At 48.3% G+C, this 17,325-nt stretch overlaps 1 protein-coding gene across 1 annotated transcript in view; it reads right to left on the bottom strand.

Annotated features, from left to right (window-relative positions):
- The window catches only part of LOC145362165 (sodium/calcium exchanger 3-like), a 258,868-nt gene that overhangs the window by 115,444 nt on the left and 126,099 nt on the right, over positions 1-17,325 (bottom strand).

Below are 17,325 nucleotides of genomic sequence, written 5' to 3'. Positions count from 1 at the left end.
ATACAGTGGAAAGTACTGTTTCTTGGGCACTATACAAAGCATACCGTTCATAGAGAAGGAAAGGAGAGGGTGCAGAATGTTGCGTCACAGTCATAGCTAGGGTGTAGAGAAAGATCAACTTATGCAAGGTAGGTCCATTCAAAGGCTGCCCCAGGTATACACAATAATCCATATACACTGAAATGTATACAAGCGCACACACACACACACACACACACACATACACAATTATACATGTACAATTTGATTTATTACTGTCACGTATTAATATATGGTGGAAAGTACTGTTTCTTGCGCGCTATACAAAGCATACTGTTCATAGAGAAGGAAAGGAGGGGGTAGTGTTACAGTCATAGCTCGGGTATAGAGAGAGATCAACTTAATGCAAGGTAAGTCCATTCAAAAGGCAGCAGGGAAGAAGCTGTTCTTGAGTTGGTTGGTACATGTCCTCAAACTTTTTCCTGACAGGAGAAGGTGGAAGAGAGAATGTCCGGGGTGCGTGGGGTCCTTGATTATGCTGGCTGCTTTTCCCAAGGCAGCGGGAAGTGCAGACGGAGTCAGATGGACTGTGGATGTGGTCACAGCAAGCTCTCACAATGGGTTAGCGACCAGATAATCTGTTTTACTGAAGTTGGTTCGGGGACGGATACTGGGCAAGGCACCTTGGGGGTCGGGGATGGTGGGGAGTTGGTTTCACTCCCTGACCCTTCATGAATAGAGTCTTGGGACCTTTTAAATCTACCTCAAAGGGCAAAGTAGGTATCTCATCCAAAGGAGCACCTCTGACTGTGCAGCACTCCCTCTGTACTGCACTTTAGTATCAGCCTGGATTCAAGGCTGCATTTTGAACCCACAACCTTCTGAGCCAAAGCCTAGAGTGTTACTAATTGAGAGATGGCAAGGTGGTATTGCCGCTGGACTAAAAATCCAGAGACCCAGGGTAACACTCAGGTTCGAATGCCACCACGGGAGATGGTGAAATTTGAATTCAGTAAAAAATTATGAAATTACAAGTCTAATGATATCCACAAAAGTACCATCGATTGTTGCAAAAACCCATCTGGTTCATTAATGCTCTTTAGGGAAGGAAATCTGCCATCCTTACCCGGTCTGGCCTACATATGACTCCAGAGCCACAGCAATGTGGTTGACCCTTAAATGCCTGCAGGGATGGGCAATAAACACTGGCCCAGCCAGCGAGGCTCATGTCCCATTAACGAATGAAGTTACAAACCCAAGATCAATTAAATACTCACTATTGATGACGAGAGGTTTACTAAGCAGTGGGTTGTACCACAGGTAATCACTTACAGTTGTATCACTCACTGATGGAAATGAACACTCCAATAATCTCCCCAAGTTTTGATGACTTGGAACTGGTTGGCCCAGACAGCCTCACCAGAAATGTGGGTTCCCTGAGACAATCTTACCCCGCCCCACAAATACAAACGGATTTAACCATCAGCAGAAACAAGTCTCCGCAATTCAGTCCCATTACGGTCTGAAGTGACCTCCTTCTCTCTTAGAAACATTGAAACTAGAAGCTGGAGTAGGCCATTCAGCCCCTCGAGCCCATCCCATAAGGCCATCGGAGCAGAATTAGGCCCATCCAGTCCGCTCCGCCATTCAATCATGGCTGATATTTTTCTCATCCCCATTCTCCTGTCTTTTCCCCTGATCCCCTTATTAATCAAGAACCTATCTATCTCTGTCTTAAAGACCCGGCCCCCACAGCCTTCTGCGGCAAAGATTTCCTCAGATTCACCGCTCTCCGGCTGAAGAAATTCCTCCATTCAAGTTCCGCCGTTCTTTTTGATCATCGAATTCAACACCCTGCCTTCCCTCCAAATCTCTCAATCCCTTTAGCCCCAGAGAAACTTGCTCGTAACAGCCCTGCGATGGGTAAGCCCATTCTAAGCATTTGCTCATTCCGCTGCTACTCCTTAAATTCAGTATTTGTCACAGTTGAGCCTTCGCCATTCTCCTGCGTCACTTCTCCACCGAACTCCAACTGGGTGGGATCCCAGTGCCACTCCAGTCGGTCTAGTCATTGCCAAAGAGTTACCTGCGAGGACTGTTCTCTTCCCACCCTCACACCGTTACGATACGGCTTGCCCCAAGAGTCCTTGATCTCTCTGTTCCTCTTTCCCATCAATGTGATGCTCCTTGTCAACATAGAGCATCCAATACCACATGGTGGCACAGTGGTTGGCACTGCTGCCTCACAGCACCAGGGACCTGGGTTTGATTCCCCATTGTCTACGCAGAACCTGCACATTCTCCCCATGTCTGCGTGGGGTTTCCTCCAGGTGCTCCAGTTCCTCCCACACTCCAAAAACAGTAGGTGGATCGGCCATGCTAAATTGCCCCTTAGTGTCCCAGAATGCATAGGTTAGAGGGATCAGCGGGGTAAATATGTGGGGATAGGGTCTGGGGTGGGATTGTTGTTGGTGCAGACTCGATGGGCCGAATGGCCTCCTTCTGCACTGTAGGGATTCTATGATTTCTATGTAAGCTGGCAACACCCAGTTCACCCTCACCGTTACTACCCCAAACCCTCTTCCAATTCTAAGTTGCTTATCCAACACCCAGTAATTTCTTCCAAATAAATATTGGGAAGACCAATCCCAACTTTGGCGTCTACCACAAACTCCGTTCCCTCGTCACTGACCTCATCCCTCCCCCCTGACAAATATCTGAACAAGACCGCTCGTAACCTTGTTGTGAAGTGAGAGAGAGGAGCTTCCTAAACATATCCATGTCATCGTATCGATATCCATCTTGATAACATCGGCCAATCCTACCCCTGTCTCAGCTCATCGACTGCTGAAACCATCACCCATACTTGGCCAGTGTACAAAGAACAATACAGCACAGGAACAGGCCCTTCGGCCCTCCAATCCTGCACCGATCATGTGTTCATAACTAGACCATCCGTTTGTATCCCTCTATTCCCAGTCTGTTCATGTGGCTATCTAAATAAGTCTTAAATGATCCTAGCATGTCCGCCTCAACTACCTTGCTTGGTAGTGCATTCCAGGCCCCCACCACCCTCTGTGGTATTATCGTTGGACTATTAATCCAGAAACTCAGCCAATATTCTGGGGACCCGGGTTCGAATCCCGACACGGCAGATGGTGGAATTTGAATTCAATAAAAATACATCTGGGAATTAAGAATCTACTGATGACCATGAAACCATTGTCGGAAAAACGCATCTGGTTCACTAATGTCCCCTTTAGGGAAGGAAATCTGCCGTCCTTACCCAGTCTGGCCTACATGTGAATGGGATGCTGGCCTTCATAGCGAGGGGGATTGAATATAAAAGTAGGGAGGTCTTGCTGCGGCTGTATAGGGCATTGGTGAGGCCGCAGCTGGAGTACTGTGTGCAGTTTTGGGCGCCGTACTTACAAAAGGATATTTTGGCCTTGGAGGGAGTGCAGAAGAGGTTTACTAGGCTGATGCCGGAGTTGAGGGGGTTGAGCTATGAGGAGAGGCTGAATAAATTAGGCTTGTAGAATGAGGGGAGATCTCATTGAGACATATAAGATGATGAATGGGATGGATAGGATAGAGGTGGAGAGACTCTTCCTGCTCAGAAAGGACAGTAGGACTAGGGGGCACAGCCTCAAGATAAAGGGGGGGTGGTTTAGAATGCAGTTGAGGAGGAACTTCTTCACTCAAAGGGTGGTGAATCTCTGGAATTCTCTGCCCGTTGAAGTGGTGGAGGCTGCCTCGCTAAATATTTTTAAGACGCGGGTTGATGGGTTTTTGATAAGAGAGGGGATTAAGGGTTATGGGGAGAGGGCGGGAATGTGGAACTGAGCCACGACAGATCAGCCATGATCTTATTGAATGGCGGGGCAGGCTCGAAGGGCTAGATGGCCTACTCCTGCTCCTATTTCTTATGTTCTTATGTTCTTATTATGTGACCCCAGAGCCACACAGCAATGTGGTTGACTCTCAACTGCCCTCGGGCAACTAGGGATGGGTAATAAATGCTGGCCCAGCCAGTGACACCCATGTCCCACCAATGAATAAAAAAAATTAAATGAATCAGTCTGTTATCTTTACAATGTATCAATAATAAGAATGTGGGACACTGGAACAGAATCTTCTTCTTATTTATTTGTGTCACAAGTAGGCATGCATTAACACTGCAATGAAGTCACTGTGAAAATCCCCCAGTCGCCACACTCCGGCGCCTGTTCGGGTACACCGGGGGAGAATTTAGCACGGCCAATGCACCCTAACCAGCACGTCTTTCGGAGGAAACCTGAGCACCTGGAAGAAAACCCATGCAGACATGGGGAGAACATGCAACCTCCGCACAGGCGGTGACCCAAGCCGGGAACCGAGCCCGGATCCCTGGCCCAGTGAGGCAGCAGCGCCCCTGGTGTTGAGACAGAGAATCAGCCATGCTCATGCTGAATGGCGGAGCAGACTCGAGGGGCCGAACGGCCTACTCTCACTAACCGATGCTAACCACTGCGCCGCCTAAATCTCAACCCCCCCGGACTGGTTAGGCTCACAGTTCTGCTCCTGCTCCATTAATTAAGCCGTGAAGCTTGTCTGAGGTTCTCCCTGGGATAAGAACGCAGCAAGAGTGAAGTTATATTAATCACTGGCAGGGCAGCAGCTGCGGTGCTGAGGGCAGTGCTGCCTCAGATCTCCTCACTGCAAAATATGTCTTTAAAATTTAATGTTATTTCGCGTGTAAACACACAGTATTACAGCTGAAATCTGTGCTGATTAGCATTGTGACTTATAAATACCTGCACTTAAGAGGCTGACTTTGCAATGAGATTAGGTTAGATAGCCTGCAGGTAAGAGTGTTAAGTCTTCACGCTGCATCTTTTTAAAGCACATCAACTGGTGAATGGAATTACATTTGGATCTAATGCACACACACGTACCCACAGATGCACAAAGGCTCCCCCAGGTATACACAATAATCCATATACACTGAAATATACACCAGCACGCACACACACACACACACACACACACAATTATACATGTATGATTTGATTTGATTTATTACTGTCACATGTATTAGTATACAGTAGAAAATATTGTTTCTTGCGCGCTATACAGACAAAGCATGCCATTCATAGAGAAGGAAAGGAGAGGGTGCAGAATGTAGTGTTACAGTCATAGCTAGGGTGTAGAGAAAGATCTACTTAATGCCAGGTAGGTCCATTCAAAAGTCTGACAGCAGCAGGGAAGAAGCTGCTCTTGAGTCGGTTGGGACATGACCCCAGACCTTTGTATCGTTTTCCCGACGGAAGAAGGTGGAAGAGAGAATGTCCGGAGTGCGTGGGGGTCCTTAATTATGCTGATTGCTTTTCCGAGGCAGCGGGAAGTGTAGACAGAGTGAACGGATGGGAGGCGGGTTTGTGTGATGGACTGGGCTACATTCACAACCTTTTGTAGTTCCTTGTGGTCTTGGGTAGAGCAGGAGGCCATACCAAGCTGTGATACATTGAGAAAGAATGCTTTCTATGGTGCGTCTGTAAGTTGGTGAGAGTCGTAGCGGACATGCCAAATTTCCTTAGTCTTTGAGAAAGTAGAGGTGTTGGTGGGCTTTCTTAATGATAGTGTCAGCATGGGGGGGGGACCAGGGCAGGTTGTTGGTGATCTGGACACCTAAAAACATGAAGCTCTCGACCATTTCTACTTTGTCCCCGTTGATGTAGACAGGGGCATGTTCTCACTACGCTTCCCGAGGTCGATGACAATATCCTTCATTTTGTTGACACTGGGGGAGAGATTATTGTCGCCGCAACAGTTCGCCAGACTCTCTATCTCATTCCTTATCCTTCATCTTCTCATATATACTGTAACATCAGACCACCACCCAACCTGCATATCGAAAGACAAAACATGGGAGATGTGCCGATGGTGGTCCCCGGGTACATAACCCTAGAGCTCGGGAGTTACCAAAGGAACCCGTGTCCCTGGCGCCTGGAGGCAGCAGGGCGAACCACTGTGCCAAGGTGCTGCCCAGAGGCAGAAGGCCCAATCCAAAACACCAGGGGGCGCCTTTTTGAAAGTCCTTAGCTGCCCAGTGTATGCCTGAAAAACAGGTGAGGCCCAGGCCAACTTCTCACCGGGGTTTGAGAATGGATGGCGCCAACATCCAGGGACCTGAAATTAGAATCGTTGCAATCTGGGAGCCAGGGAAAATTATTCCCATGACTGCCTTGCAAAATGTGAGAAACTGCTGAGGGATTTTGGCTGTACCTTTCGTGAGCGTGGAATGGTTTCAGTTTCACTGGCAGCCGTATCTCAAAAAGTAATTTCCCACAATCTGGCTTGAAAACGTGACGAGAACTGACTGCCTTTGCCTGGGAAATTCAACAAGCCCGCTCCTTCATTTGCAGGAATGCAATATTCCCGTAATTCCCTGGCGGACCTTGAGGGGGTCGACTACCTGTCACGGAGTGGGTGGCTTCGCGAAGCGTTGGGCGACACTGCGTCACAGCAGGCACCTCGACCTCAGAATGAGATTAAAGATCCCTTCCACCCCATCAGGATCAGACCCCACCCCCCCCCTCCCACCCCACCCCACTGAATGGCATAAACCCCCACCAGCATCCCCCCCGCCCACCCCGAACATAAATCGCTGGAATAAGGCCCCACCCAATGGGTACTGCTTCCATATACCCACCCCAGCCCCCCCACACATCCCCCCCACCCCCTCACCTCCCCCCACCCCCCCGCCACCACAGCAAGGCCGTGGGCTCTGTCTCTGGAGACCGGTAGTGATCCGCGCCGGCTTTCCAGCTGCGCCTGAGGGTCGGAGAATCCCGGGAGCAGGGAGAACCTCTACAGTGCAGGAGGAGGCCATTGGGCCCCCTCGAGCCTGCCCCGACAACAATCCCACCCAGGCCCCATCCCTACAAACACGATTCAAACAGACAAATCGTACTGAAATGAGTGGCTGGGTGGGAGTTCGATTGTATCGGGCTGTTGGGGTGGGGGGGGGGCTGGGAGAATCCCAAAGGGGGTTTCCCACTGTTGTAAACGCGCGAGGACCCTCCCCAGCGATTCTCTGACCCCCCCCCCACCCAGCGCGACCTGCACATGGTCGCAAAATTATCCCTGTCCAGGTGCGTGAGTGTCAAATGTAGTAACACCCCCTGTCAAACATCATGGAAACATTGGCTCTCTTCTCTCTCCACAGAGGCTGTCAGACCTGCCGGGATTTTCCAGCAGTTTCTGTTCCTGTTTCAGATTCCAGCATCCGCAGGATTTTCCCTTTACCTTTTTCTGATGGGAATTTGAAATCAAAAATGTAATGTTTCATTTTGCTCTAGTTAAGAAAGCCCACCAACACCTCCACTTTCTCATAAGGGAAGGAAATTTGGCATGTCCGCTACGACTCTCACCACTTTTTATAGAAGTACCACAGAAAGCATTCTTTCTGGTTGTATCACAGCTTGGTATGGGCTCCTGCTCTGCCCAAGGCCGCAAGGAACTACAAAAGGGTCATGAATGTAGCCCAATCCATCACACAAACCAGCCTCCCATCCACTGACTCTGTCTACACTTCCTGCTGCCTCGGGGAAAAGCAGCCAGAATAACTAAGGACCCCCCTCCACGCACCCCAGGAGTGTCCTTACCACGGGGGTTGAAATGGTAGAAGGCGATGGAGTGGATACCGAGGATTTCCTTTGTGGGGAAGAGCCGAACTAAAAACCGGACAAAATAATCCCCAAGAAATCCAATCAGGAGCGGCAAGAATGTGGATCTCGTTCCCACAGGGAGTCGAGGAAGGGAATAGTGTCGATGTACTTCAGGGGAAACTAGACAAGTCAACGCAGGACGAAGAAATCGAGGGTTTTGATGGTCGTGAGAAAGGACGGATGGAGTGGGTCTGAAACACTAGTCTCAACTGGTTGGGTCGAATGATCTGATTATGTAATCCTGAGTCATCCTAAATATATCGTATGAAATCCAAGTATGTCTTATGTATATCCTGTGTAATACTGCAACCCTAAGTAAGCCTATGTAATCCTATGTATATTCTATATATATCCAATGCAATCCCATGTATATTTTATGCAATCATTATGTATACCCTGTGAAGTCATATGTATATCCTATGTCATCCTATATATATCCAATATCATCTTATGTATATTCTATGTAATTATGTGTATATTCTATGTATATCCTATGTCATCCTATATATATCCAATGTCACCCTATGTATATTCAACATAATTGTGTGTATACTCTATGTATATTCTATGCAATCCTATGTATATTGTATGCAATCATTAAGTATACCCTGTGTAATCCTATGTATATCTTATGTCATCCTGTGTATATCCAATGTCATCCTATGTATATTCTATGTAAATATGTGCACATTCTATATATATCATGCTATTCAATGTATATTCTATGCAATAATTATGTATACCCTGTGTAATCATATCTATATCTTGTCATCCAATGTATATCCAATGTCATCCTATGTATATTCTATGTAATTATGTGTATACTCTATGTATATCCAATACAATCCTATGTATATTCTACGCAATCATTATGTATACCCTGTGTAATCCTATGTATATCCTCTGTCATTCTATATGTATCCAATGTCATCCTATGTAATTGTGTGTATATTCTATGCATTATGTATACCCTGTGTAATCATATCTATATCTTGTCATCCTACGTATATCCAATGTCATCCTATGTATACTCTATGTAATTATGCGTATACTCTATGCATATCACATGCAATCCTATGTATATTCTATGTAATCATTATGTATACCCTGTGTAATCCTATGTGTATCCTATGTCATCCTATGTATATCCTATGTCATCCTATGTATATCCTATGTATATCCTATGTCACCCTATGTAAACCCTATGTAATTCAATGCACACGCTATGTAATTCAATGTTACTATTAGCCACACACCATCTGATCTGTATTCAAGGCTCTGGAAGACAAATACCACAATTACCAGCTGACATGAAATAATTTTGTGCGTGCTCCCTCTAATTCTGGGCTCGCTGCCCAACTTAAATCGAGTGTTGGCAGCTTTATTACCCGTGCCTCCGAGGACCTGAACCTCTCACCTCTCTTCCCTCGCCCCGCTGAAATAATTCCTGCTGCTCTCTGAACCTTCGCTGCCTCTTCAAGGCCCCGCTCGAGGGCGCGGCACCCCCCAAAACCTGCACAAGCTACCGGAAGTGTGCCGTCGAGGGCGTCACTGAGGGAGTGCCACGCAGCCAGATTCACTGCCATCTGTTGGAGGAGGGACCATCTGCCTGGCCAAGCTGGACATTAAGCGGGTGAGTGCCTTGACCAATACTGCTCAGCAAACGCCAAAAAAAACCCAGGTTAACGGGAAATGTACCTGTCTGCTGTTTGCGACGGTTCAGTGTAAGTTCCACCTTTGAATCATAGAACCCTACAGTGCAGAAAGAGGCCCTTCGGCCCATCGAGTCTGCACCGAACACAATCCCACCCAGACCCTACCCCCCCATATCATAGAACATAGAACATTACAGCGCGGAACAGGCCCTTCGGCCCACAATGTTGCGCCGACCAGTCTTATTTTTAAAAAAAAACATTGACCCACTAATCTAAACCAATCCCTTTTCGTCCATAAACCTATCCACCAATCTCTTAAACGCCCCCAAACTAGGCGCATTTACAACTGCAGCAGGCAGGGCATTCCAGTCCCTCACCACCCTCTGGGTAAAGAACCTGCCCCTGACATCCGTCCTATAACTACCCCCCCTTAATTTAAAGCCATGCCCCCTCGTGCTAGCTTTCTCCATCCGAGGAAACAGGCTATCACCATCCACCCTATCTAAACCTCTAATCATCTTATATGTTTCTATAAGATCCCCTCTTAGCCGCCTTCTTTCCAGTGAAAACAACCCCAAATCCCTCAGTCTCTCCTCATAGGACCTCCCCTGCATACCAGGCAACATCCTGGTAAACCTCCTCTGCACCCTCTCCAAAGCCTCCACATCCTTCCTGTAATGTGGGGACTAGAACTGCACACAGTACTCCAAGTGCGGCCGCACCAGAGTTGTGTACAGTTGCAACATGACGCTGCGACTCCTAAATTCAATCCCCCTACCAATAAACGCCAAGACACCGTACGCCTTCTTAACAACCTTATCTACTTGATTCCCAACTTTCAGGGATCTATGTGCACATACACCTAGATTCCTCTGCTCCTCCACTCTATTCAAAGTCCTCCCGTTAGCCCTATACTCAACACATCTGTTATTCCTACCGAAATGGATTACCTCACACTTCTCCGCATTAAACTCCATCCGCCACCTCGCGGCCCAGCTCTGCAACCTGTCCAAGTCACCCTGCAAACTTCGACACCCTTCCTCACAATCTACCACACCTCCGACTTTGGTGTCATCAGCAAACTTACTAATCCACCCAACTATACCCTCATCCAGATCATTAATAAAGATTACAAACAGCAGTGGCCCCAAAACAGATCCCTGAGGCACACCACTCGTAACCGAACTCCATGATGAATAATTACCATCAACCACCACCCTCTGTCTCCTATCTGCTAACCAATTCCTGATCCAAGTACCTAAATTACCACCAATCCCATACATCTGCATTTTCTGCAGAAGCATACCATGGTGAACCTTATCAAACGCCTTACTAAAATCCATATATACCACGTCTACTGCCTTACCCCTACCCACCTCTTTGGTCACCTTCTCAAAGAACTCAATAAGGTTAGTAAGGCACGACCTTCCCGCTACAAAACCATGCTGACTATCTCTAATCAATTCATTACTCTCCAAATAACTATAAATCCTATCCCTAATAATTCTTTCTAAAACCTTGCCCACTACAGAAGTAAGACTCACTGGTCTATAATTCCCAGGGAAGTCTCTGTTCCCCTTCTTAAACAATGGGACAACATTCGCTGTCCTCCAATCTTCCGGTACTATACCAGAGACCAACGACGACCTGAAGATCAGAGCCAGTGGCTCTGCAATCACCTCTCTTGCCTCCCATAGAATCCTAGGGTAAATCCCGTTTGGACCAGGGGACTTATCTATTTTCAACCCTTCTAGAATATCCAACACATCCTCTGTATCAACTGCAATACTTTCTATTTTACACCCCTTCACCCCAGTGACCTCCTCAGCTACATTCATATCGTCCTGCGTGAACACCAAAGAGAAATAATGGTTCAATGCCTCTCCAATCTCTTCCGGTTCCACACACAACTTCCCCCTACTGTCTGTAACTGGCCCTAATCTTGCCCTAACCAACCTTCTGTTCTTGACATACCTATAGAACGCCTTAGGATTCTCCTTAATCCTATCAGCCAAAGTCATCTCATGCCCTCTTCTAGCCCTTCTTAACTCCCTCTTCAACTCCCTCCTAGCCAATCTAATATCCCTACACATTATACCCACTAATCCCTCTCACCTACACTACCCTGGACACCAAGGGGCAATTTCTTAGCATGGCCAATCAACCTAACCCGCACATCTTTGGACTGTGGGAGGAAACCGGAGGAAACCCACGCAGACACGAGGAGAATGTGCAAACTCCACACAGACAGTGACCCGAGGCCGGGAATCGAACCCGGGTACCTGGAGCTGTGAAGCAGCAGTGCTAACCCACTGTGCTACCGTGCCGTGATTCTTTGAAGAATCTTTTATGGGTGGCACAGTGGGTTAGCGCTGCTGCCTCACAGCGCCAGGGATCCGGGTTCGATTCCCGGCTCGGGTCACTGTCTGTGTGGAGTTTGCACGTTCTCCCCGTGTCTGCGTGGGTTCCCTCCGGATGCTCCGGTTTCCTCCCACAGTCTAAAGAAGCGCATGTTCGGTGGATCGGCCATGGTAACTTACCGCTTAGTGTCAGGGGGACTAGTTGGGGTAAATGCATGGGGTTATGGGGATGGGGTGGGATTGCGGTCGGTGCAGGCTCGATGGGCCGAATGGTTTCCTTCTGCATTGTACAGATTCTATGATTCTGTAGATGTACATTAATCAGTTGCTGCATTAGTCTATCTAACAGTGACCGCACTGCTTAATTAACTGTTATGCACTTTGTGTCATGAAAGGTTCTGCAAGAATTATAAATTATTTTTGAAATGGGACCTAAGCCATGTTAAATATGATGAACACAGTAACTAGATTCAAATCGAGCTCTTTCTAAATGCGGCATGCATTTAAACAGTCTTGTCATAGATGACGTGGTTGATGCAGGCAAGGACAGGCACTTGTTGTCCATCCCTAATTGCCCCTGTCTCACTTGGTCATTCCAGAGTCAACCACACTGCTGTGTAGGCCAGACCAGGAAAGGATGGCAGATAGGGGGCGACACACAGCGGTTAGCGCTCCTGCCTCACAGGGACCCGGGTTCGATTCTGGCCCTGGGTGACTGTCTGTGTCTCCCCGTGTCTGCGTGCATTTCCTCCGGGCGCTCCGGTTTCCTCCCACACTCCAAAGACGTGTGGGTTAGGTGGATTGGCCGTGCCAAAATTGCTTCTTAGTGCCAGGGCACTAGCTAGGGTAAATGCATGGGGTTATTGGGATAGGGCCTGGGTGGGAATGTGGTTGGTACAGACTCGATGGGCCAAATGGCCTCCTTTTGCACTGTAGGGAACTTGGCTATCACATGAGGACGGTCTCAACAGGGGTCTTGGGTTCATGTCTCACTATCTGTAACCCCACATGACTTGCCTGGGTTTGCAAAACCTCACTTACTGTACTGTCTGGAGACAATACACATCTCTTTAACTTGTGATCAGTGCTCCTTCCACTCACATTGTTGGCCACTTTAAGACTTGAATAGCAGGTTAGGTGTAAAGATTCGCATTCTAATCAGTAATCTGTAAACTGTCTGTGCTGTTATATGCTCTGTCTGAGGCCAGAACTCTCCATTCACCTGACAAAGGGGCAAACCTCAAAAGTTTGTGAGTTTACTATCAAATAAACCGGCTGAACTGAAACCTGGTGTTGTCAGACTTCTTACTGTGTTTACCCCAGTCCAACGCCGGCATCTCCACATCATGGCAAGTTTTTTTCACACAGAGGGTTTTGGGGGCCTGGAATGGACTGTCGAGTGAGGTGGTTGAGGCAGACATGTGAGTGACATTTGAGGCTTATTTTGAGAGGCACATGAACAGACGGGGAATAGAGGGATACAAATGATTGGACTGGATAGGACAATGGGAACAGCACAGGCTTGGAGGGCCGAAGGGCCTGCTTCTGTACTGCTCTTTCTCCTTTGAATAATCTGGAGAGATTCAATATTGGCTCATTCTCACCTCCCCATCCTCTTTAAGAAAAGCTTCAGTCCGTTCGGTTAATGGAACAGGAGGGGCAGTTTTTCCAAGGTGGGATTGCGGGATCTGCTCCCGGCTGCCTTGGGAATCGTAGCGGGACAGGACGCCGTGGTAAGGTCCTCGGGTGGGGTTTTTGGGGCCCTTGTCGTGTAATTTAAGTCCAGGTCAACCCTTTGTTGGTCGGCTTGTCTTTCTCTGTCAACTGTGTAAGTCCAACTGACTACAGATCTCGAGTAGGTTGCACAGATCCTGCATCAAGTCCGTGCGTCCCTCTTTATGGGGGGTTGGTGGGAACCCGCAGTGACAGGCTGTCACTCACTGAGCCACCGATCAGTTCACTGAGCCGCTCCCCCCCCCCCCCCACTTTGTGATTAAAGAGATTTTCCTCTTGTCACTGGCTTTCACTGTTAATCACCGAATGTCCACGTTGTGCAGCTCCGTAGCTGACAAGTCCATTAATCACAGATCGGCTGTTAGCAGGGAAGTGCGCCAGGCCAGCAGGAGGAAAAAGCTGGGCTTGGGGGAATAGCTGTCAGTCAGGCCAGATCGAGTGCCCAGCCAAGGGATTCTGCGGCCTGACTTTTAATAGACTTGGGAAGGAAAGGCCTTCGTGTCCATCGCAGCAGCTGACAGGGCGCAGTGTTTCGCAGAGGTCCCATCACTGGGAGGAGGAGGCGGCTACTGGGCAAACAACACACAACATTCACACCGTCACTCAGTGCACGCATTCACACAGACAGGCACAGACACATGCACACACAGACACACATGTTAATGTGCACACACACACACACACACGTGTCCATAAATGTGCAGGTTAGGTGGATTGGCCATGCTAAATTGCCCCTTCATGTCAGCGGGATTAGCGGGGTAAATACATGGGGTTATGGGGATAGGGGCCTGGGTGGGATTGTTGTCGGTGCAGGCTCGATGGGTCGAGTGGCCTCCTTCTGCACTTCTATGACCTGAACCAGGAAGGGAATGAGGATGACATGACTGAGCTTGTCAAGGCTAATGTCCTGTGACATGTAAACGGTTCCCAAGCATAAAGCCACGAGCGCTGGCCAGAGTATCCGATCTGGGAAACTAAATCGGGCCGGGGGTTAGCGGGATGAATCTTTGTGAAGTTCCACTGGATGTGGGAGACCTTTGACAGGCAAGAGATAAGCTTCAAGCTCACACTTGATTGTCAGAATTACCGCAGATCAGTATATTAGCAATCCGCTGCACTGGCCCTAGTTCAGCCACTTAAGCAAGGCTTAGAGGCTATTAAATTTCAAAGGATTATCCTGATTTGAACTCTAAGATGCATTTACTACAGAGAGCCAGATAATTCCACTGGAAGCTGCTAAGTGAGTCGCTTGTCTCTGAATGGTCAATTCTGTGTTAAATTCAGGTCATTTGAATAGGTTCATATTAAAACATCACAAGCTAAGGGGTTGAACAAGAGGTGGAAGGTACAGTCAGAACCTGTATAACAAACTGTTGGGGGGGGGGGGTGGGGGGCACGGTAGCACAGTGGTTAGCACTGCTGCCTCACAGCTCCTGGGTTCGATTCCCAGCTCGGGTCACTGTCTGTGTGGAGTTTGCACATTCTCTTCATGTCTGCGTGGGTTTCCTCCAGGTGCTCCAGTTTCCTCCCACAGTCCAAAGATGTGTGGGTTGGGTTGATTGGCTATGCTAAAATTGCCCCTTAGTGTCCTGAGGTTAGAGGGATTAGTGGGTAAATATGTAGGGGTATGGGGTTAGTTCCTGGGTGGGATTGTGGTTGGTACAGACTCGATGGGCTGAATGGTCTCTCTCCTGTACTGTAGGGATTCTATGATTCTGCATCTTTCTAAAGGGAGAGGTGATGACCTAGTGGTATAATCACTAAACTATTAATCCAGAAACTCAGCGAATGTTCTGGAGACAAAAACAGAAAATTGCTGGAAAATCTCAACATGGCAGCACCTGTGGGGAGAGATCAGAGCCAACCCTTCATCGTCTGGGGACCCAGGGTCGAATCCCACCACGGCAGGTGATGAAATATGAATTCAGTAAAAAGTATCTGGAATTAAGAATCTACCGATGGCCATATAACAATTGTCAATTGTCGGAAAAACCCATCTGGTTCACAAATGTCCCTTTAGAGAAGGAAATCTGCCATCCTTCCCTGGTCTGGCCTACCTGTGACTCCAGAACCACAGCAATGTGGTTGACTCTCAACTGCCCTCCAAGGGCAACTAGGGATGGGCAATAAATACTGGCCCAGCCCATGTCCCATGAATGAATGAGCAAAAAGTAAAGCTTTTTTAAAAATGCAGGCCAGTACATGGTGTAATTAATATTATTTGGTGTCAGTTATGGTTCAGTGGGTCATAGAATTCCCACAATGCAGAAGGAGGCCATTCGGCCCATCAAGTCTACACCAACCACAATCCCACCCAGGCCCTATCCCCGTGACCCAACTTATTTACCTTACTAATCCCCCTGACACTAATAGGCATGGCCAATCAACCTAACCTGCACATCTTTGGACTGTGGGAGCACCCAGAGGAAACCCTCGCAGTATGAAAAGCATTGTTTCTTGCGTGCGATATGGTGGCACAGTGGTTGGCACTGCTGCCTCACAGCGCCAGGAAGCCGGGTTCGATTCCTGGCTCGGGTCACTGCTTGTGCGGAGTTTGCACATTCTCCCCGTGTCTGCGCGAGTTTCCTCCAGGTGCTCCGGTTTCCTCCCACACCAACCGTGCTGCCCGACTGAACTAAACCCCCCCTTCCTCTTCCAGGAACCATATCCCTCTATTCCCATCCTATTCATGTATTTGTCCAGACGCCCCTTAAAACTCACTATCGTGTCTGCTTCCACTACCTCCCCCAGCACCCACCAACCACCCTCTGTGTAAAAAACTTGCCTCGTACATCTCCTTTAAACATTGCCCCTCACACCTTAAACCTCTGCCCCCCCCTAGTAATTGACCCTTCCACCCTGGGAAGAAGCTTCTATCCGCTCTGTAAATGCCCCTCATAATCTTGTAGATTTCTATCAGGTTGCCCCCTCAACCTCCATCATTCCAGTGAGAACAAACCGAGTTTCTCCAACCTCTTGGGCAAGACGACAGCTCAGTGACTATCACTGTTTGCTGTGCAGACACGTGGATTTGGGCCGGTGTCTGCGGGAGTTTGCGCATTCTCCCCGTGCTTGCGTGGGTTTCCTCCGGGTGCTCCGGTTTCCTCCCACACCCCAAAGATGTGCTCTTAGGCTGATTGGAGGTAATAAATTGTCCCTAAATGAGTTTTCCCTCAATGTGGAATGCCATAGACAAGGGTGGAGGGGGGAATGGTAGTATTAAAATGGCTCGTTGGGCCGAAGGGCCTGTTTCCCGGGCTGTTTTTGTTCTTCACTCTCTCTAAAGCCTCGACATCCTTCTGGTAGTGTTGTTGCTGTCTTAATGTAAAGAACACAGCAGCCAATTTTCACACAAGTTACCGTCACGCAAGACTAACCAGGTGAGGTTTTGGTTAGAGGATCAATATGGCAGTAGCGACAACTCCCCTGTTCTTCAATCGTGACGGGCTGATTGCTTTCACCTTCGCACAAGGAGGGGTCAAAACGACTCTCGTATTCCCCCCTCCGAGCCTGGCTGGAAGAGGAGTTGTTTTGTGTGTGAGTTTAGAGAGCTTTGCCAATACTGCAGGAGCTCCCCCGCTGTGTGCGCCTTCCGATGAGGAAGAATCAGTCACGACAGCTTCCCAGAGCTCAAACAAAGAACAAGGCAGGTTCATTGTAACTACTTCCCGAATCAAAAGGGGGAAAAAAAAAACTAAGGATGTGAAACACTTTGCCCAAGCTTTCCCATGCTCATGTGTCAAGATATCAGCTTTATTCAGGGGGATCATGTTGTCTTTATCCTTCTGGACCCCCCCATTCCAGACACCGGCAAAGTATCGGATGGGGAACCCACCAATGACAATAAGGACATAAGAAATAGGAGCAGGAGTCGGCCATCTAGCC

This window comes from Carcharhinus amblyrhynchos, unplaced genomic scaffold (genome assembly GCF_965287045.1).
Source record: "Carcharhinus amblyrhynchos unplaced genomic scaffold, sCarAmb.v2.hapA scaffold_37, whole genome shotgun sequence".
In the NCBI taxonomy this organism is placed as follows: domain Eukaryota; kingdom Metazoa; phylum Chordata; class Chondrichthyes; order Carcharhiniformes; family Carcharhinidae; genus Carcharhinus; species Carcharhinus amblyrhynchos.
Note: the sequence above shows the minus strand (reverse complement) of the source record. Positions and strands in the feature narration are given on the sequence as shown.